The 21,828-nt window shown below is 49.6% G+C and overlaps 1 protein-coding gene across 6 annotated transcripts in view; it reads right to left on the bottom strand.

The window, feature by feature from the left end:
* The window catches only part of DLGAP3 (DLG associated protein 3), a 62,122-nt gene extending 48,714 nt beyond the window's left edge, over positions 1 to 13,408 (bottom strand). Inside the window, exons 1-2 of one of the 6 annotated variants that reach the window (XM_012440184.3) lie at positions 12,878 to 13,408; positions 11,154 to 11,262 (exon numbers count right to left, since the gene is read on the bottom strand). The gene's annotated coding sequence lies outside the window, so the exon portion shown is untranslated. Of the gene's footprint in view, positions 1 to 8,842; positions 8,873 to 11,153; positions 12,617 to 12,877 lie in introns of those variants that run through there. The other 5 variants (XM_012440174.3, XM_012440166.3, XM_064363672.1 and 2 more) reach the window with 5 other exon arrangements.
* Positions 13,409 to 21,828: the final 8,420 nt, after the last annotated feature.

Consider the following 21,828-nt stretch of genomic DNA (forward strand, 5'->3'; position numbering starts at 1 on the left):
GGGTTCCTCCTCCTTCTCCAGGGCTGCCAAAAGCCCTCTGAGACACAATTCAGCCTGACCAGCCTCACTCCTTCATGCCCCCTAATTGCAGCCATGGCCAACTGCTTCCAGCCCTTTCTCAGCTCTCTCTTCCTTTTCTGTCAACTGAACCAATTCTCAGGCTGTGCTGCCTTATCATTTCCACTTTCCCCCTCTCCTGAAAGTCTCCAGGAGCCTTCTTTGAGGAAGACTGCACACTGCTGAGACGGAGGACTCCTAGGACCAGAACTCCTGTAGGACCCTGGTGAGGGGCAGCTGGTGAGAAACTGTGGCTTCTGGGTCTTAGGCTAAACTGTTTTGGGTTCATATCCCAGGTCCATCACTTACTAGACGTGTAGCCTCAAGGAAGCCTTCTCTTTGTCTCTCTCAAGTTAAGTTTCCCCATTTTCAAATGGGAGCAAGAGTAGTCCCTTTCTCCCTGTGATGTCACAAGCCCTAAGATAATGCAAATAAAATATCTAGCATGGTGCTGAGGGTTAGCTATTGCTAACTAGGGAGAAGCTATTTAAATGCATGATGACTTGGAGGCAGGGAAGCTGGGAGGGTCTCTAGACAGCTTTGGACAAAGGCTGTAACTATCCATAGATGACTTGGTTTGGATCAGAAATGGGTAGTCTGAAAACTCATTTGTTTCATGCATGTAGGAATTTCTGTTTGCCTGGGCTCCTTGTGAAGACCTCCCACACTCTGAGCATACAGAAGACAGCAGAGCCATCCTGGTAGTCAAAGATAATGGCACCTGAGAGGAATAGAGGACCTTGATTTGCAGACTCCCACAAACCCCTGTAGCCAGGGTTAGAGGTCTCTCTTCCAACTCCAGGGAACTGGAAGGGAAAGCCCAGTAACTTCATAGCTGGGTACTGGAGAGCCAATCATTCACCTCCATCCATTATGTCACAACCTCCCTTTATGACCATGAGCAATTTGTGTTATCTGTCTGAGCCTCAGTTTTCTCATCTGTAAGATGGGATCACAATACTTACCTCCTTAGTTTGCAGCAATGAGTAACTAAGCTGACCTATTCAAACAACTGCACATATATCTCCATATGTTGACTTCTTTTGACTTTAGCACCAAAGCACCTCTTTCATTTGTATGTGATTTGGGCTGATGCTGCCCTAGCCTCCAGGATGCTCCACACCTGAGCCTTCCAGGGCCGTCAAAGAATAACAGGTAGGAGCCCAAGCCCATGAAGGGGTCCACTCAGCCTGACCATGCCAATGGTCTTTCCTACTCTCTGGCCCAGGCGTCTGGTCCCCTCCTGGGGTCCAGAGCTTGGGACTGCCTCCTGGATCAGCACACTGTCCTGGAAGTCTCTGTGTGAGCTGGGACAGGGGCTCCTAGCACCAGAGCCTGAGCCCTCCTTCTGGGCCTCTCCCACAGGGGAGTCAAGCACAGGAAGCCAACCACAAAGGCTTGCTGGTTGGCTGACTGCCAGGTTCACGTCATGGCACCTCCCACCCTTCAGCTCTGCCTGAAACCCTGCCTGACCCTGCCCCAGCTTCAGGGATGTCTACACCTCTGCTCTCTCTGGGTTTCAGAGAAGACAGCCAGGAGCTGGGGGACACAGCATGAGAGCACACAGAAAGAAAAGACAGCACAGACTGCAAAACTCCTTTGTACTGAAGACCTCTCCTCCCAGTTTTACCCTCTGCTGCAGTGTAGGTGTACTCTCTTCCAAGAGGTCTCCCCTAAAAGTGCCCTCCCATCAATCCCAGGACACCACAATTGCCAGCTCCTCTTGGATCTTATATCGCTATTCCCCAGAGTAGGGAAAAGAGTTGTTTGTAAGTTGTGAGCTCCTTGAAGGCCAGAATTCATGGGCTCTATCTCTGTATGGACAGACATGGCATACAGTAGGTGCTTAATGAGTTCAGGGTCAGCAACTGAGCCATCGAGGAGTGCCCCACAGCTGAGGCATAGAGAAATGGGGAGGAACGGGGGGAAAAAGGAAGGCAATGACTCCCTGCAGCTGGCCCAGAACTCCTCAGCAGATAGAACTGTCCCAGCGTGATTTGGCTTTCCTAAAGAGCTGGGAGTGTCCCATCTGGGGAGGCATGCAAGCAGAGGTTGAGGGCCGCTTTGCAGGATGGTACAGAGTGCATTCAGGCACTGAATACATTGAATGCATTTCAGACCAGACAACCTCTGGTGCCTTTCAACTGTGAAGTCTAAGGTTAGGCTCCTGAATACCTACAGCTGTCCAGACGCAGTGTTAAGTGCTTTAGATGTGTTTCCACGCATAATCCTCGCAACTGTCCTTTGCAGTAGGCACTATTATTACTCCCATTTTACAGAGAAGGAAACTGAAGTTTAGAAATGTAAAGAAAATTTCCCAAGGTCACACAGATAATGGAAGAAGGTTTTAAATCTGAGTCTGGGTCCAGGCCTGACAAAGCCCCAGGCTAAACAGAGCACATTTATGTATTTATTTATTTATTTATTATTTTTCTTTGAGACAGAGTCTCACTCTGTCGCCAGGCTGGACTGCAGTGGTGCGATCTCAGCTCACTGCAACCTCTGCCTCCCAGGTTCAAGCTATTCCCCTGTCTCAGCCTCTGAGTATCTGGGACTACAGGGGGGTACCACCACGCCTGGCTAAATTTTTTCCTTTTTTTTTTCTGTATTTTAATAGAGATGGGGTTTCACCATGTTGGCCAGGATGATCTCGATCTCCTGACCTCGTGATCTGCCCACTTCAGCCTCCCAAAGTGCTGGGATTACAGGTGTGAGCCACCACGCCTGGCCTCAGAGCACCTTTAAAGTAGCATGTCTCCCTGACCAAACTGGCCTAAGGAGGCCAGTAGGCAGACACCAGTGTGCCCTTTCTCATCACTCAGCCTCAGGAAACCTTCCATCTCTGCAATCTCTTCCTCATACACAGCCATACATGGCCCCAAGATTGCTCATTCACAAATTAGCAGGTGTTCAGCCAGAGGCAAATTACACAGCCATGTAGTCATCCACACACAACTTACACAGCACCTGACCACACACGCAAACTTGTTCCTATGAGGATTCATACACCACAAGTGCATTTCCATCCAATAGATCTTTTTTCCTTTTTTTGGAGGGGGTGACAGGGTCTTGCTCTGTCACCCAGGCTGGAGTGCAGTATCACTATCACGGCTCAGTGCAGCCTCGACCTCCCAGGCTCAAGCAATCCTCCTGCCTCGGCCTCCCGAGTAGCTGGGACTACAGGCATGTACTGCCGTGCCTGGCTAATTTTTTATTTTTTTGTAGAGACAGTCTCACTATGTTGCCCTAGCTGGTCTTGAACTCCTGGGCTCGAGTGATCCTCCCAAAGTGCTGGGATTATAGGCTTAAGCCACGCGCCTAGCCATTCAATAGCCTTCGATGCTTGTGTGCATAGAAGCTGCACAGATACAAAACCTTAAATACATGTCCACATGTTTATCCCCAGATGACAGAAATACACGTTTGTTTCACAGCACTTAGGCATCCACACCTGCTCAAGGTCATTCACCAAATCCTCCCCCAACAAGAACTTTATCCATTGTTCCCAAATCCAGTACTAGGCCCAGGTGAGCCATGATGCTCCTTCTCTCTGGGGTTGGCCAGGCAGTCCAGAGAGGGGAAGAAGGCTCAGCCTGCCTGTGATGGATGGAATTAATCTACTGAGCTGGAGAAACTAAATAATTAAATCCCTAATCACCCCCCAAGTCAGCCCAGGCCAATATAGCTGAGGGAGGGAGGGGGCTCGGAGGCCCAGACCAATATCCTAGAGAAAAGGAGGGGCTTGGGAAGTGAGGCACAGTCAGAACCCTCTGTGGGGGCAGGGGTGGTCTCTGAGAGGAACTCTGCCAGCCAGGCATACAGACAGACAGACAGGTTCTGCAGTGCCACAGACTCCCTTTCCACATGGAAATGAAGCAGCTTGGGAAGACGGCCTGCCACCATCCACTGACACAGGGAGAGAGGAGGGGCAGAATCCTCCTTCCATCCTTCTGGAGCCCTTCCTGCCTCGCCTTGAGGTGTGTCCTGGGGGTATATGGGGATGGCAGGCAGAACCCTCAGAGTGCCCAGGACAGAGGCAGGCAAGGGGTCTGCTCAATGTGGAGCTGACGTGGTCTCAGCCAGGCCTTGGCCCACCCCTGTCCTACTGAGAACAGGCTCAGCCTGGTGCAGATGGCAAGGGAGGACCTCTCCACATGGGTTCACCTGCTACCCCGAGGAAGTGGATCCAGCACGTGGCTAATAGGCTGAGGATGGGGCAGACGCCCGGGCAGGGGGGCTCAGGAAATCAACCGGGGAACAGGCCCCAGTCCGATTGGCTGAAAAGTGGGTCATTTTCCTTTTGAAAAATAGCGAGAAAATGGAGAAGTAGGTCGGGCTCTTATCCCCTCAGCCCCAGGCACCATCCCCGACTTGCGGGGTAAGGAGAGAAGGTGTTGCCTGAACATGCCAAAGCCCCATGTACCCCAGGACCCTGGCCAGCACCCCACAGTGCAGGAAGCCAAGGTCATCATTACTCAGGACATCCAAGGACATGCACACTCTGAGGCCAGGGCTGGAACACCAGCCCCACCCTGCCCTGGGGAATCTAGGGTGAAAAGAGCTAGGGCTGGGGCCAAGCTAGAGGGGTGGGGGCTTCAGCACGCAGGACTCTAAGGAGCCCCCTCCTATCCTCGTGTCTGCTGTGATGCCTCCTCTCCTCTCTTCTCCTCCCTTTCCTCGTCGTCCACGTGGGCAGAGTCGTTGCCATGACACCGCGGGCAGGTGGGCGGCTCTGGCGGCTGTTTCGGCCCAACCCCCATGCTCACAGCCCAGGTGGGAGGGGAGCGGCTGCAGCACCCTGGCCCCTAGCCCAGATAAGAGAAGAGAAAGGCAAGAGGGCCCCTAAAACCTGGAAAGGGCTCTATCACTGGCCTCTCTGTCATGAAGCAACCCAGCCCCAGGCTTGTAGGTCTGGGGGAGGAAGAGTCAAAGAGAATCTTAGGCCTTGACCACTCCCCTCCACCAGAGGTCCCCGGAGTGGCATGGGGTGGGGCAGACCCCCAACTTCCACTTCCTCCTTTTCTTACCAGCTATCTTCCCAGCTTTCCCCCATACTATGCCTTAGTCTCTTCATGCTAGCAGCTGATTGCTCCTCCCTGAGGTTTAACCTTTGTTGCTCATTTTGCAACACAAGCTCAATACTCCATGCTCTCTTGGGAGAAATGAAACCAACCAGGCCAGGCACAGTGGCTCACACCTGTAATCCCAGGACTTTGGGGGGAGGCCGAGGTGGGCAGATCACTTGAGGTCAGGAGTCAGAGACCAGCCTGGCCAACACTGCAGAAACCCCGTCTCTACTAAAAATGCAAAAATTAGTCGGGCATGGTGGCACGTGCCTGCAATCCCAGCTACTTGGGAGGCTGAGGCAGGGGAATCACTTGAACCTCGGAGATGGAGGTTGCAGTGGGCCAAGATCATACACGGCACTTCAGCCTGGGTGACAGAGCAAGACTCTGTCTCAAAAAAAAAAAAAGAAAAGAAAAGAAAAGAAAGAAAAAAAACAACCAAAGTTGAGACACTCAGAGAAATTTCTCCCCTACTGCCAGACCACCAAATATCTCATAGAAATAGGGACCCCTTTCTCTAGGTCTCTCCATATACCTGAATTCACATCACAACCCTCAGGACCAATAGCTCCTAAGCCCATACTTGGCTAAGGCATCCACATCACCAGGGTAGAGGACCTGCAGTGGAGCAGGAGAAGAAGGGAAGAAGGAAAGAGGTTGGGGTCAGGCATTAGAAGCTGCCTGAGGATGCTGTCTCGTCCCCACCACATCTGGCTTCAGGAAGTCTAGGCCATGCCTGAGCACTCCATCTCTGAGCTCTGCAGCCATTCCCCCTCTCTCTACTCCTCTCACAGTCCACGTGCGTCTCTCCAAGTGTCTCTAAGTCTCTGTCTGTGGCTCTGAGCTCCTAAGACCATTCCCTTTGTTCAAGACCCAGCTCCCAACTCCTGTCCCCTGCAGCAGGAGCCCTGCCTCACTGACAGGGTGGAACCACAGAGACCCCCGCGTGGCAGCCCTCTGCAGCCTGGCTGGCAGGGATGAACATACACGGGATGGTGGTGACAAGACCCAAAAGGAAGGGAAAACTGCAGTCAGCATTAGCTGGAGGGTGTCCAGCTTGTCATGAGGTGTTCATGACACACGTACCACATATATACATAAAGACACTTTTACTTTCCTCCTTGGCCTTCCCCTACTAAAACAGCAGATGTGATTAAAGTACAAGCACATGCATGTATATTTGTGCGTGTGTGTTTGTACATTGTGTCTCCTTTTCTCCACCCCTACTGCTGGTGTTCGACGTCAGGCCACTCTCATCCTCATTGCTCACCAAAGCTATGATAACAGGTTCCTAACTGGTCTCTTTGCATCTTATTCCACCTTGATCCTTTCTCCCCACTGGCTGCCAGCTATCTAAAACTTCTTTATTCAGCAAATATGTATCGAGTTCCTACTCCAAGCTGAATACTCTTCTGGACACTGTAGGTACAGCAATGAACAAAACAAATGAAGCTCCCATGCTCATGAAGTTTATATTCCAGTGGAAAAAGAGGGATGATAACCAAACATAGAAAATAATGGTGGTGGCAAGTACTGAGATAAAAATATTAATAATAATGGAGTGAGGAGATAGAATGTCAAGGGGCTATTTAAGACAGACTATTGGGGAGGTCTTTCTAAAAATGTGACTTTTGAGCAAAGACTCGGATACAGTGAGGAAGTGAGTTGCCTAGATATCTGGGGGAAGAGCATTTCTGGATGAGGGGGAAAGCAAGCACAACTGCCTCCAGGTGGAACTGTGCTTTTTATGGAACAGAAAGGAAGCCCACAGTAGGAGTGGCCCTGAGATCTAGGAAGTAATAGGGGGCTTTGCACACACAGCACTCACGTCGCTCAGGACCCATGACACTTTGGATTTCACTCTGAGTGAGATGGAAAGCCACTGGAAAGTCAAGACCTCATTTTACTCTGGCTGCTTTTTGGGGAAGAGTCTGTGGAGGTGGGGCTGGCAAGGGTGGAAGTAGGAAGACCATCTGGAACATTTCCTGTCAGTGAAATACCTGTTCCCACAGTTGCTCACCTGGTAAGCACCTGTTCAACTTTTAAGCTTAAACTCAAAAGTCTCCCCTTCTATGGATCCTTTACCAAATCTTTCCCTTCCCCACTCCAGAGCCAATCTACCTCTCTTCAGGTCCCCACTCCCTCCAATGAACACTCACGTGTGTCTACCTTCCTTAACCCTCTCCTTATTTGGTTCCATGTCCTTCACTCTCTCAAGATTGCAAGTTATCTGAGTCAAGGACCATCCCTAGTGCCCAAAAAAACACGTGGCACATTAGAGGCATAAAATAAACACTGGTTGAATGAATGGCTGCATTGGGTGAGGCATGTGTGATGGGGAAGGGTATGTTTGCAGGCTACTATTAACCTGGATGAGTGAGATGCACATATATATGGCCATGGGTTGTAATCAGACAAGTGTTAGCACATGCCCACATATTTCTGTACATTATGTTCACATGTATACATGTTAGCATGTATGTGCATGCTGACAAATCCCCATGTTGGTATAGACATTCCTGCAGATTTGTTAATGTATGTACATGTTAGAAAGTGCACCTATGTTGATATATGCATATGATGGCACAGACAAGTAATATACACATATACCTGTACATGTGTATTGCCACATCTCATATGTATGAGGCTTATGCATGCACTTGGGCCCCCCATTTACTCACTACCCCTTTCATCCACTAAGCCCAACTTGTTGAATTTTGAAACCTCTATAGCAATGTTAATGTTGAAGCCCCCATCCTCTTTCCCCACATAGAGCCCTGAGCACCACAGCAACTGAACAGCCTGGAGCCTGGATTTCTTACTCAGCTATCCCCAAGGCCTTCTAGGTTTTCCCTCTGAAAACTCCTTTCATATGATGGAGAACAGTTGGCTCCCAAGGACATGAGAATTTGAGAGACCTCAGGGAGCCTACTTTCTGGAGAAGAGCTCCAGGTAGCAGGGTGATCCAGTTCATGCTAATGGGAAAACACTTTTGGGTAGCCCAACGTTCAGTGAGAATCTGTCTCTCTCTCTCTCTCTTTCTTAAATTTATTCACGTTTCACTCAACTTGAGTACACATATTCATACGTGGTTAATATGGTATGTATATGCATGCCCCACATACATGCTCAAATGCACGCTTACACTCACATATATGCATTACTGGGTAAGCACACCACACACACACACACACACACACACACAGAGGTTTAATTCAGTAATTTCCTTCACGTTGACACATATCCATTAATGCATACATAGTCATACATACATACATACACATCCACACTTATATAAATAAATGCGCTTATACACATATACACAGCATACTCACACATACTTATGTGCATATACACAGTCATATACCCACTCACAGGCAGAAATACACATGCATGTGTACTGCAGTCCCAGGTCCTGCAGAGATATCCAGCCCCTCCCCTGGCTTCTATCCTGTCCACAAAATTCATATTCCCTTCAAGTACATTACAAGTTTGCATTTGCTCTTTCCTCTTGCTAGTCTCCCACTTCTCTATTTGGAAAGCTGGTCCTGTTATCAATGGGATATACCCACTCCTGGACACATCCCATTCCCACCCACTCTCAGGGGAAAAAAATGTCAGTTTTTAGAAAGGGCTCTGTCATTCCCTCATCCCATGCCTAGAGAAACGAATTATTTTCTCAGAAAACCTAGGTAGGAGTAACAATAAAGTAGGTGTACCTCTTCGAACCCAGGAGACAATCCTCTCATATGTGCAACCCCTTAACTCTAAAAAAGAAAGAATGAAAGAAAAGAAAGAGAAAATATCAAGGCCAAAGTCCTTCCTCCCAGTACCTCAAGGTCTAACACTCTTAAACTCCAAAACAGTTATTGAGGCAGAGGAAGAAACAGTAAGGAAATTGTGGGTACTAAAACCTCCTAGGATACCTCTTTTCTTCCCTAGAGGGCAGCTTCATGTTCAGTGAACCCCTCCCTTCCAAGCCTTTGGGCCTTGCCAAGGGAAAGGATAGACCAGGAGGCTTAAAAATGTAAAGGGGGTAAACTAGGCTCAAATAACAAAAGAAGCAAGTATTTTAAAAACAGGAGCTTGGAAGGGAGCAGGGAGGCAAGCTGCAGACACCTCCTGGCAGGGAAGCAGCTGCTGGAACAGTGGATCAGGAAGAGCAGGACTCTCCAAGGGGCCAGGGAAAAGGGGGTGGACATCTAGCATTTCATGTGGGGGTGGAGGGGTGACTGCTTCAGGCAGTAGCAGCAGCTCCAAAGTAAAGTCTTATCAAAGCTGTTATGTAACCAAGGGAGCTGAGTGGAGCACAAACACCTCCCCTCCCCAAACAGGCACCCACACCCACACCCACCACCTCCCAGCACCCACAGCATAGGAAAACTCAGCTCCTCCCAAGCAGCTAGAGAAGGCAGGAATCATCTTGATGAGTTACATCAAAAACATGATGGGTGAGGGGCTCCTTATGAACTAGAAGTCACATCTGGGAAGGGATAACTGGTTCCGTTTGAGGTCCCTAGATACCTCTCCCTTTTCTTGAACTCCCTGCCACACCCAATTTTTGCCCAGAATTATCTGGAAACTGTCTCATTCCTCTCCCCACAAGAAGGATCCCATTTGAATATCTGATTGTGCTCCTGGGGATGGGAGGTGAAGCCACCTTCAACCCCTCCTGCTGTTATTACCCCACAGACTCATCTGCATGTCCTGACATTTGGCTCTCATCCCCCTGGGATGACAAGGGAAGGGACCTTGAGAAATAACTTTTGCTCTATTCCCTTCATGATTACAAAGACAATCCATAAGCATACAGGTACTTGAAATGACCCTGATTCTAAGCCATAAGGAGAAAGATATTCAAGAGAACTAAAGACTGAAGCCCAGACCTCATCCCTCCATTTGAATATTTTTTACTCCCCCAGATCTTCCTCTTTTCCCACTGTCCTGTCTCCAGTAGCCTCCTCCTTCTCTTCTCCATGGCACTGAACAACCCCACCCACTCCTTGAATCATTTGCTTAAAAATCTTCCTCCCCAACAAAAGTCTCTCCCAAATGCTGCTCTGAGCTAGGTTTGGAAATGGGCAGAACACAAGACAGGCTTGCAGAATATTTCAGTGTCCCCTGTCCAAAATCCCAAAGTATGATGGGCAAGGGAATATAAAGTGGTCAATCAAGTTATCCTGAACTCCTGAGCTCTAACCACCTTACACCTAACCAGAAAGATCCAAGCTCTCTTAATCCAGAACCACCTTGAGCCTGAACTTCTGGGACCCAGTAGGTAAAAGGCTGGTATCAATACCTCTGAGCTTGTTGCACTAAAAAACGTTACCAGGAGATGAGATCTCACAGGCACAATATTATTCTCCACCTCTACCCCTACACTAACAGTAGGATGGTTTTGGAAGGGAGAGGGACCTTTTTGAAACAAAAAGGGAGAGGGACCCCTTGGGGGAAAGGTTCCTAAACACCACTAACAACTGTGACACCTAAACCATAGGGAGAACCACAAATCCAAATTTCGATCCAGGGACTCTGCCCTTAGAAAATGGGTCATCTGGGAGAATTTTTCTCGTGAGCCCTCCCCACTGCCCATCGCCTTTCCACCATCGGGACCGAACGAAGCCCCATTCAGCACTAGGGACAGCTCTGAAAGAACAAATCCCCGCCGAGTCCTATTCAGCACCCAGGACAGTTCCCAGCTACACTCCCAGCCCCGGTAACCAGAAACCCAGGATGCCAGGAAGAAACAGGCTTACCCCGCCACACACCCTCTTTAGAACAGAAGCCCCTCTCCCCCACCCCTCCCACTGTCGCTCCCATCCACCGGGGGCACCTGACAAACCCCACCCCACCTTCCCTCTGTGTCCCAAGAGAGAAAAGAAACCCAGACACGGGGCTTCCCTGAAGGAACCTAGAGAGAGGACCCCACCCACCTTCCTTCAGCCCAGAGCCTCTCAACGCCACTCACAGCTGGTTCTAAAAACCACTTTCCTTCTTAACCACCACCCCAAAAATAAAAGAAATACTCACGTGGGGGCTCCCAGCCCTGCAGGCAGATGTGGTGGGGGGAGGCAGAGAGAGGTAGCTCCCCACACCCTGTTCTGAGCCCCCTTTCTGAAGAAGCCAGCTCCCATCTGGACTGGGGGGAGGAGAGACATGTGGAAGCACTGAGTGAGGGGAGGGGAGAGGGGAGAGGGGAAGAAGCAGGAGCGAGGGACTGCGGGGCGGGGGTGTCGAGATGGGGGCGAGGGAATCCTTTTTAATTTCATTCTCTCCCCATGTCTACATCAGCCCTGCAGGCTCAGCTCTTTAATATTTACACACAGGAAGAGAGGATGAGAAAGAACAGAGAGTGAGGGGGGCAGGGGCTACCTGAGCTCAAAGGGCATAGAGGCAGGGGCCTTTGGGAGCTGGGAGCTTGGGCCCCCGACACCATCCCCAGCCCACTTCCACTCTTGAGCTCTTAACTGAAAGGAAGAAGAAGGAACCCTGGGACCATTCTGTCCCTTTGTTAACAAGACACTTTGAAGCTGCATCAGAAAAAGATCAGATCCCCACCCACATACCTGGACACCCCCACAAACCCAGATTTCTTGGGTGCTTTATGTGCAGATGGTAAAGATGGTATTCAGGCACAAGCATGTTCTGACGCTTGGAAGCATGTTTGCCTGTGGGCTGGCTGCTGTATAAAAACACATGAACATGTCAGCTAGCATATATAAGTTTATTCAAGCATGTTCTGAGTGTTTTCACACGTAAACAGCCCATGCAATCATATGCAAGCCTATGTAACCATATGTGTAACCCAGCTCCAAACAACCTCCTCCCAGTTCTCCAGCTACAATCCCAGGGACAAGGCCACCCACTTCTCCAAAATCCCTTATTCCCAGACCCCTCCCTCAAAGCCTCACTTTTTCTGTCTGTGACATGGGAAGAAGGGCTGGTAGGAAGAGATGCTGCTTGGAGCTCAGAGGCCTGACAAGTTATTAGCAACGATGAGCTGGCAGCTCGTTACCATAACGATGGTGCCACCGCCTCACCCCAGCTCAAACCCAGACTCCCCAGACGGCAGGAGGCCCGCTGAGCCAGCAGCCTTCAGACTGGGGCGGGGGGTGGATAAAGAGGGAATCAAGACATAATGCTTGCATAGTGGAGGGTACGCAGCTGTTCTTCCAACCCCCACTGAGTGACAAAGCTTTGACTCTACCAAGTGGGAATGAAATCAGAATCTGGGAAGGTTTCCTGACCGTGGGGATGGTAAGACCAGAAGGGGTCTTTGGAAGCTCCTCTAGGCAAAAGCTTTTGTTGTCATATGCTCCCTTCATCACCTCACCCCAAAACAACTAAAATCAACCAAATACGGGGCCCCCTGCTGAATTTCAGTCTCCCCACCTGTAAAATGGGGGCAATCCCTTTATCATTTGTCGTACACTTCTGGGAGATTTCATTAGAAAGGGTTTGGGGGTAACTACAGACCCTTCCTAAATCAGACAGGCCTCAGAAGTTTCTCTACCCCTTAGGAATCCAATAAGGTAAGGAAGGGTCCATCCAGCTAGAGATGAAATGCACTGGAAACTGGGTAGGATGAAGGAAAATGAGCTTAGCCAGCTCGAGCCCCAACATCAGCTGGAAGAGATGATGTTAGGTGTCAGGCAGCCACTGAAAGCAGGGACTGACACAAGAAAGTCTGGGAGTCTGGCCTGCAGCAGCTCCAGCCCCTCACCAGCAGGAATCAAGACAAGCCCATGGCCTACCTCGGTGGTGGGTGTGGCTAGGAATCCCCATCCCCAGCGACATCTGTAGCGCCCTCTCCTTGGCAAGGAGTCCCAGGTTGAAAGATGTACAGCCTTAGGCTTTTTGAGTCTTCATTTCTTTTCCAAAATCCCCAGTACTCAGCTCTGATGGGGGTGGGGAGAGTTTAGGAATAGAAGGCAACATGGAGGACTGCAAAGTTCCTGGTCTAAGATTAGCCTAGGAACCCACAAATTTGTCGTGTGACCTTGGGCAAGTCCCCTCCCTTCTCTGGGCTTCAGAGTCCCCAGTCTGTAATGAAGACGTTGGACCAAATCAATTCTAAGGTTCCTTTCCTGGCCATCATTCTGTAGTTATACACAAGCTCACTACTTGGATGTGAGCCCCCTGGCACAAAATGCAGTGGGCACTGCCTGCTGGATCAGTGGGGCAGTGGCGGGTGGGAGATGCAGGGGCTGCATCTGAGGCCGTTCATCATGTTCATGTTCCTTTTAGAAACACCTGCCACCCCAGCCCTCCCAGCTCCCTTTTTAGACCCTGATTCACTGCCAACTCACGAAGCCTCTCCCTCCCCTCTCCTCTTCTTTTCTCCCCTCCTCTCTCTTTTAGGCATTGGCAGCTGGGTGCAGAAGTAGCCCCAGCATTCAGGGAATACTTCGAAGAGGGAAAGGACAGTGCCCCCAGGGTCAGAGAGAGCACACCCCAGGAAGCACCACTCTCTAACCTTGGCCCAGCCCAGTTCTTTGGGTCACTGAAAGACCTGGGCTGAAGTCTCTCTGAACCACGGACTAGCAGTGTGTGGTTGTGGGAAATGCAATTTCTTTCTCAAACCTCAACATCCTCATCTGTAAATCGGCATTATATTTGGTTGAACCATGGGAAATTGCTATTTTTGTAGGTTAAATAAAAACAGTTGAATATTAACAATTTCAAATGGCTTAACGTGATACCTGTCCTGCCTGCTTCCTAAGGCTGTTGGGGAAATAAAATTTCAGAGGACAGCATTTCCAAAAGCTCTGAACTAATATGAGGGCATTATTTTATTATTATTACTTCAAAGAGCTTAGTAGGGACCCACCCGGAGCCAGTGGACTGAACCAATGGCCCAGAACTTGAAGGTTTGGGACTTGGAAGTCTGGGAGAGTGCCACCTGCTCTGATGACTAACAGGGCAGACACTTCCACCTGGCCTCCTCAGCTCCTAGCTCTAAAAGGCCTTCGGTGGGTGAAGCATTACTGAGATGACACAAGTTCCCAGGTCCCCAAAAGGAGAAGCAGCACACACAAGCACATACTCCAGCTCACCCCAGGTCCCCCCTCCCACCCACCAGGGGCCTCAGTGTGCAAGAAGGACAAGACCAGCAGCATCCCAGAGGGTACTCCCTGAGGTAGGTGAAGGTGGAGACCAAGGTGGGGAGTGCCACCAAGCTCTTGCCTGAATCAAGGGTCAGGGGTCCCCAGACAAGGGGGGATGATCTAACCTCGGAAAAGTCTCATCTCCCTGTCCCATGTCCCACCAGGAATGGGGGGATTGAGGCGGGAGACAAAGCACAGGTGTGGGTGATTCAGAGTGAACCGTGCTCAGATACACTCTCTCTCACACAGCCAACGCGCGCGCGCGCGCGCGCATACACACACACACACACACACACACACACAGTCACACACGGAAGATACCGGGACCCACTCACAGAGACAGTCACACCAGCACACACATCCATTCACACACACACTCACAGAGACACACACAGGCACATTCGGGGACAACACACTCATTCACTCACATGCCCACAGATACATATACAGTACCACCCTTCACACTCACGCTGCATACACCCACTTACATGCACACACAGTCTCGCCCACAGTGACACACACTGCACACACTCACCGGCACACACAAATACCCACAGACCCACACAGTGACACACTCGGCACACACAGCGACACGCACTCACATTCACACACCTGCAGAGGAAACTTCTCTCCGGATCTCCCCAACACCACGACTTCCACCCACAACCAGCGGTCTACTCCCTCCCAGACCCGAGCCTCCAGCCGGGCGAGGGCTGGGCCGGGGCTGGCGGGCCCCCGCGGCCCTGACGGGGAGAGTGGGTCCGCGGTCCGCATGGTCCCCCGCCCGCCCCTCGGGTCAGGCCCACGAGCAGCTAGGCCGGGGCGAGGGCGGGGGCGGCCGAGGAGGCCCAGCCCCTCCCCCCTCCCAGAGCCGCTAGCCGAGGCCGCCGGAGCCCGAGGCGTGGGCGGCGCCGGGGCCGCAGCCCGGCAGAGCCTGGGGGGCGCTGCAGAGGGCGCCGCGAGCGCAGCCCCGTCCCCTCTTCTCCCCGCGGCTTACCTGGCCTGGCTCGGGCTCCAGCCGGGTTACATGGTGCCGGCGGCCCGGGCCGGGGGCGCTGCGGCGTTGAGTGAGCGGGCGGGCGGGCAGGGACCGGGGCCCGGCACTGCGGAGCCCCCAGCGGAGGGGCCGCGCCGGCTGCGGAGCCCCGAGCGAGCGCCGAGCGGCAGCGGGCGCGGGAGCGGGAGGCGGCCAAGCCACGGAGGCTGGATTTCCCGGGGACCGGGAAGGGGAGGCGGGGGGATCCCGCCCGCGCGCTCCGCCCCCGCCCCCGCCCCCGCGCAGGGCGGCCGAGCGGCAAGAGGGAGAGGAAGAGGGAGGGGGACCGAGCTCCCCGCCCCCGCGCGGACCCAGGAGGGCCGAGGTCGCCGCCCGCGAGCGGCTGCCGGGGTCCCAAAGGAGCGCCCACCTCGCAGAGCGACGGCGCTGGGGGCGCCCAGCCTGGGGGCACCAATGAGATTCCCCCCTCCCCGGGGACCCAGGAACTGGCACCTAAAGTGTCACCGCCACGCACAGCCGACCTGGGCACAGGGGACCCAAGCGCGGCGGCGGGCGGGCGGGCGGCCGGGGACCGGCTCAGCCTCACGGACGGGGTCTCGCGCCCCGCGGAGGCGCAGTCACGCCCTGAATGTCACACACAGCCCCCCAGGTCCGTCTGCTTGGGAGACTCTCCTTCGGGCTTTCCCGGTCGGTCGGCCGCCCGACCTCAGCTCCTGGCCTTGGGTCAGGGAGCCCCCCTCTTCTGCCCCAGCCCCTGCCAGGATGGGGCGCTGTGCCTGTCCTCCGAGCTGCTGGCAGGCGTCCCCCACCCACAGTCCGCACAGCCGAGGCTTCCCCAGTGTGGAAGGAGAGCCCCGCTGTACCTGCCTCTTGTGCTGGGCCCCCGCCCGCGCCCACTGTGCCCGCCCGCCTCTGGGCCCTGAGCCTGGGATTGTGCCATGGCGGGGGCGGGGTGGGGGGAAAAGGGACTGTCCGAAGCACAGCTGGAGGCTGCGGAGCCTGGACACAGGCTGCGGGAGCCGAGAGGCGGAGAGCTGACTGCAGCAGTCTCTGGCTTGAATCCGTCTTGGCGCCCAGAGCGATGCTGTAATGGGGGGGAGGGGGCCGCGGTGGGGAAGCCGCAGGAGGAGGGGCTGAAGACGGTGGGGGAAGGGGTCGCTCCGGATTCCGGCTTTCCAGGCGGGGTGTGAGGGAACACTGCCTCTGGCGCTGAAAGTTGGGGGTGGAGATTCAGTGGGCATCCTTAAAGCCCTCTTCCCTCCTCTGCCTTTTCCGTTCTCGAAAGCTTAGGGTGGTGAGGTGTGGGCTTGGGAGGCTTCAGAGACTGTTCACCTCTCTAGGAACAGACCTTGGAGTTGTTCTCATTCGAGGTACCCCGCCCCCAACAACTCCCTGTTCTTTGTTTCCCTGTGGGGCCACTCGCTCTCTTTCTTGTATAAAGGGGGAAACTGAGGCACGGAAAGGAGAAGCCAAAGGCCCAGAAGAGCTAGTACTGGGAGCCAAGACCTCTTTTCCCCGTGGAGATGATGTTTTAAGGTGCCACCGTACATTAAATAACATAAAGGGCTTGGAGAGCCCTCCTCCCAAGGGAGACCTACAAGTCTGGTAAGAGACTAGTAGATTGGTCACCTACCCTGCGGCTCATAAGAACAGTTCATTGTCTCTTCAATCATGAACTGAGGTTGAAGACCATCCCCAGCCCAGGGTTCAGTCAAGAGCAGATGTCAGAGGAAATAAGAGAGAAAGTTCTTCCCAGGAATCCACTTTAGAACTGAAGGAAACATCTCACTTTCCATGGAGCATAAGAACAGCCGTCAGGCCCGGCGCGGTGGCTCACACCTGTAATCCTAGCACTTCTGGGAGGCCAAGGCGGGTGGATCACCTCAGGTCAGGAGTTCAAGACCAGCCTGGACAACATGGTGAAACCCCGTCTCTACTAAAGATACAAAAAATTAGCTGGGTGCAGTGGCGCGCGCTTGTAATCCCACCTACTCGGCAGGCTGAGGCAGGATAATCGCCTGAACCCGGGAGGCAGAGTTTGCAGTGAGCCAAGATCGCGCCATTTTATTCCAGCCTGGAACTCCGTCTCAAAAAAAAAAAAAGACAGAACAGCCAACATAGAGGATGCTAAAAGGCACCACTGTGTTTTCACAATTCTGTATTTTGTAAACTATTCTGAAACTGAAAAACATCTTACAATAAACAGGGACATTTAAAATGACTCTTCTACCTTTCTGTTAAAGCTATCAGAGTTGGTGCATTTTAGAATTGAGAACATGTTATTTGCATTTTTTCATTCAACAACCCTATACTGATTATACCTGGCACCTTGATAGCCTCTTGGGGACATACAGATTAATCAGACAGGCTTACCTTAGACAGTGTTCTCTCCTAGCTATCCAGTGATTAATCAGGGAGATGGAGATGTAAACCAATAATTACTGTCAGGGCCAGCTTCATGAAAGTGTGACCTGTGCAGTCATACAGAGCCCCACACATAGAAGGGCCTCACTCTTGGTTGAATATTCTGCTGTCACTGTCTTAGAACTTTTAATAATTTTTGAACAAGGAGCCCACCCTGGGCCTAGCTCTGTCTAGGTGAAGAGGACAGTCAAAGAAGCGCAAAAGAGATATTTGAGTCGAGTCTCAAAGATTGGGAGAGAGACTTTCAGGTAGAGAGTCACATGCAAAGACAGAGACTCACCCAAAGTGTCAGTCAGACAGTATGGCAGGTGCTTTGGTTGATCTTCCCACTGAAAACATGATAAATAGCAATCAATCAATAAAATAAAATAATTTTATTAAAACAATAAAAAGAATATATATGCATAAATATATATATTTTTAAATCTTCTTAAATGTATCAGTGTGCTGGCAAGAAAATCAGAATCGCTGCAGCCAAAATCTAAGTAAAGGCAGAACCAGAGAAGTAAGCAGAGCACTGAAGCCAACTTTAGCCTTGGGGGCTGTGACAGATTTGTTGCAAAAAGGGCACCAACTCTCTGTCTCTACCTGAATCCATCTCCTTTGCCTTGTGACTTTGCAACTCACTCTATCAAGAGGTGGACTCTTTGGAACAAGGATCTCTGAGAACTAAAAAAAAAAAAAAAAAAAAAAAAAAGATGTGGACACTGAAATCTGAGTGGACTTGTAACTTGCTTTGGCCAATGGAATCTGGGAGAAGTCATGGTGTACCAGTTCCAAGCTTAGGCCTTCAGAGACATGAATACTTCTACTCTTTCTCTGCCTCCACTATAAGAACAAGCCTAAGACAGCTGGAGGATGAGTGACAAGGTGGAAGAGAGCTAGGCCAACCCAACCATCCCAGCCAAAATCATCATGGACCAGCCTATAGCCAGCAGATCTCCAAATATGTGAGAGAGCCCAGGTAAGTGCAGCAGAGATATCTACATGTCCACAGCTGACTGCAGTGCATTAGTGATCCAGCTGAATGAGAGGAACCATCGAGCTAAAGACTCTTGAGCAATAACGAATGCTTATTAATTTCAACTACTTTTAGTATGGCATGGTATTATGCCACAATATTGTGGCAATTAATAACTAATACAGGGTCATTTGCTGACAGATGAAATTTAACTTAAGTTTTCATGATCTCTCAGGGCACCAGAGATAAAAGATAAAACCTGAGTCTGCCCAAGATGGTCACATACTCCCCTGCATAAGCTTAGAACCCCAAAGGGCTATATTCTCAATGTACAGGAGAACTAGAAAAAACTCACCTCATCCCCAAACCTAGGAAATTATAAGAAAGTTACATGTTTTAAATCTTGGCAGTAGTAATGAGTATAGAAAGGAAAAATCACCTCCTGAGTATCCATTACTACAGGTTAGATTTCACATCATATGTAGTCAAATCCACTCTACCTAGAGGATCTGGAAAAACTCAAGCCAAGAATTAGGTGTAAAACATCCCAGATTGGTAGTGCCTCAGGTGCTCAGCAGAAGCAAATGTAAATCTTTGTCTCAGGCCTCAAATAATTTCCACAGATAAAATTCTAAAGAAAATGCATAACTCACAGTTAAATGTCTATCATTGAGCACACAAGGAAACATGGAACTGTGAACAAGAAACAGTGTGATTGTTCATTTTTATGTGTCAACTTGACTAGCTAAGGGATACTCAGATAGCTGGTAAAACATTATTTCTTGGTATATCTGTGAGGGTGTTACCAGAAGATATTAGCATTTGAATCAGTAAACTGAGTACAGATTTGACCTCATCAGTGTAAGCAGGCATAATCCAATCCACTGAGGTCCCAGATAGAGCAAAAAAGGCAGAGGAAGGCAAAGTTGCTGTACGTCTTGAGCTGGGACATCCGTCTTCTCTGGCCCTCAGACTTTAGAGCTCCTGGTTCTCAAGCCTTCAGCGTCAAACTGAGAGTGATACCATTGGCTGCCTCAATTCTAAGGCCTTTCGACTCAGGCTAAATTACACCACTGGCTTTCCTGGTTTTCCAGCTTTCAGATGGTATACCGTGGGACTTCTTGGCTTTCGTAATTCTGTGAACCAATTCCCCTAAGAAATCCCCTTGGATGTGTCTATATATAGACCATTGGCTCTGTTCCCTGGAGAACTCTAACTAATACATCCAGCAAAAACAACACATAGTAGACAAATACCTACAAATAACAACTAATAGTATTATAAGACACAGAATATAAAATAACTATGTTGAATATATTTAGAGAAATAAAATAATCTTGCTCCTCTGGCTTATTTTTCTTGTCTTATTGTACTGGCTGGGTCCTAGAGTACAACGTTGGATAGAAGTGGTGATGGTGGGTATATTTGTCATGTTCATAACTATAATGTTTCTGACATTTCTTCTTTAGGATGACATTTATTATAGGGTTTTTGGAGACCCCTCTTGATCAGGTGAATGAAGTTCCACTTTATTTCTAATTTACTGAGAGTTTTTATCAAATGTACGTTGAAATTAATCAAAGGCTGGATCTTTTCACTTGACCATATAATGTGTTCAATTATATTTACAGATTTTCCTAATATTAAATTTTACTTTCCTGGGAGAAACCCAACTTACTCATAGAGTGTTAGGATTTATTTCATAGATAATATAATAAGATTCGATCTGCTAATATTTTGTTTTGGATTTTTGCATCTATATTAATAAACAAAAATGAGCCTGACATTTTCCTGTCTTTGTTACCTATGATTTGGCATCTAGGTTAGTCTAGCCTTGTAGAATGAGTTGGGGGAGTATTACCTCTTTTCTTTTTCTCTGAAAAAATTTGTGTAAGACTGGAATGATGTGATACTTGTAAGTTTTTGTGAGATTTGTGTAAGATATGTGTTTCATCTGTAGAACTGTCTTTATTACTATTGCCTCTATTTCCTTAACAGGATGTCTTAGTCCATTCTCACACTGCTGTAAATTACCCAGCTCTCACCCGAGACTGGGTAATTTATGAAGAAAAGAGGCTTAACTGACTCACAGTTCTGCAGACTATACAGAAAGCATGACTGGAAGCCCTCAGGAAACTTACAATCATGGCAGAAGGCAAAGGGGACATGAGCACATCTTCATGTGTAAGAGTAGGAGAAAGAGAGAGCAAAGGGGGAAGTGCTACACACTTTTAAACAACCAGATCTCGTGAGAACTCACTGTCATGAGAATGTCAAAGAGAAAATCCACCCCCATAATCCAGTCACCTCCCACCAGGTTCCTCCCCGAACACTGCGGATTACAATCCAACATGAGATTTGGGTGGGTCACAAAGTCAAACCATATCACAGGACTGTCTAAAGTACTAGTTCAGGCTTTCTATTTTTTTAACCACTTCTAACAAGTTATATTTTTAAAGGATATGTCTATTATGTCTAAATTTTCAAGTGTGTTGCCATAAAGTTATTGATAAAATTATTTTATCATTTAAATCTCTGCTTTACCTGTAATTACGTCCTCCTTTATAATATTTATTTGTACCTGCTCTCTTTTTCTTGATTCACATTGCCAGAGGTTTGTCCATATTTTAATCATTTAAAGAATTAGGTCAGGTGTGGTGGCTCAGCCCTGTAATCTTAGCACTTTGGGAGGCTGAGGTGGGTGGATCATTTGAGGTCAGAAGTTTGAGACCAGCCTGGCCAACATGGTGAAACCTCTACCTCTACTAAAAATACAAAAATTAGCTGGGCATGGTGGGGGGTGCCTAAGTGTTTTTAAATTCATATTATGATTTATTTTTTGACCTATGAGTTATTTGGAAGTGTATTTTTCATTTCCAGATAGTAATATTTAGTTTACATTTTTGTTATTAACTTTTAACTTAATTGAATTGTGATCAAAGAATCTTGCTTGTGTGGTACTTATTCTTTGAAGTTTGTTAAAACTTGCTCTATGACTAGTATCTGATTAAGGTTTCTAAATGTTCCGTGTGTGCTCACAACTCTCAGTCTCCAAGGTGGCTTCAATTACTCTCACCTCATTGTGTGTATGGCCTTGGGTAGCCTCCTCCCACATTGGATAATAGAGCTAACATGTACAAGCAATAGAATTTGCAGAAATGACAGTGTATGACTCCTGAGACTAGATCATAAAACACATTGCAGCTTTCACCTTGC

This window comes from Aotus nancymaae, unplaced genomic scaffold (assembly GCF_030222135.1).
Source record: "Aotus nancymaae isolate 86718 unplaced genomic scaffold, 86718_ANA_hifiasm-v0.15.2.pri h1tg000053l, whole genome shotgun sequence".
NCBI lineage: Eukaryota > Metazoa > Chordata > Mammalia > Primates > Aotidae > Aotus > Aotus nancymaae.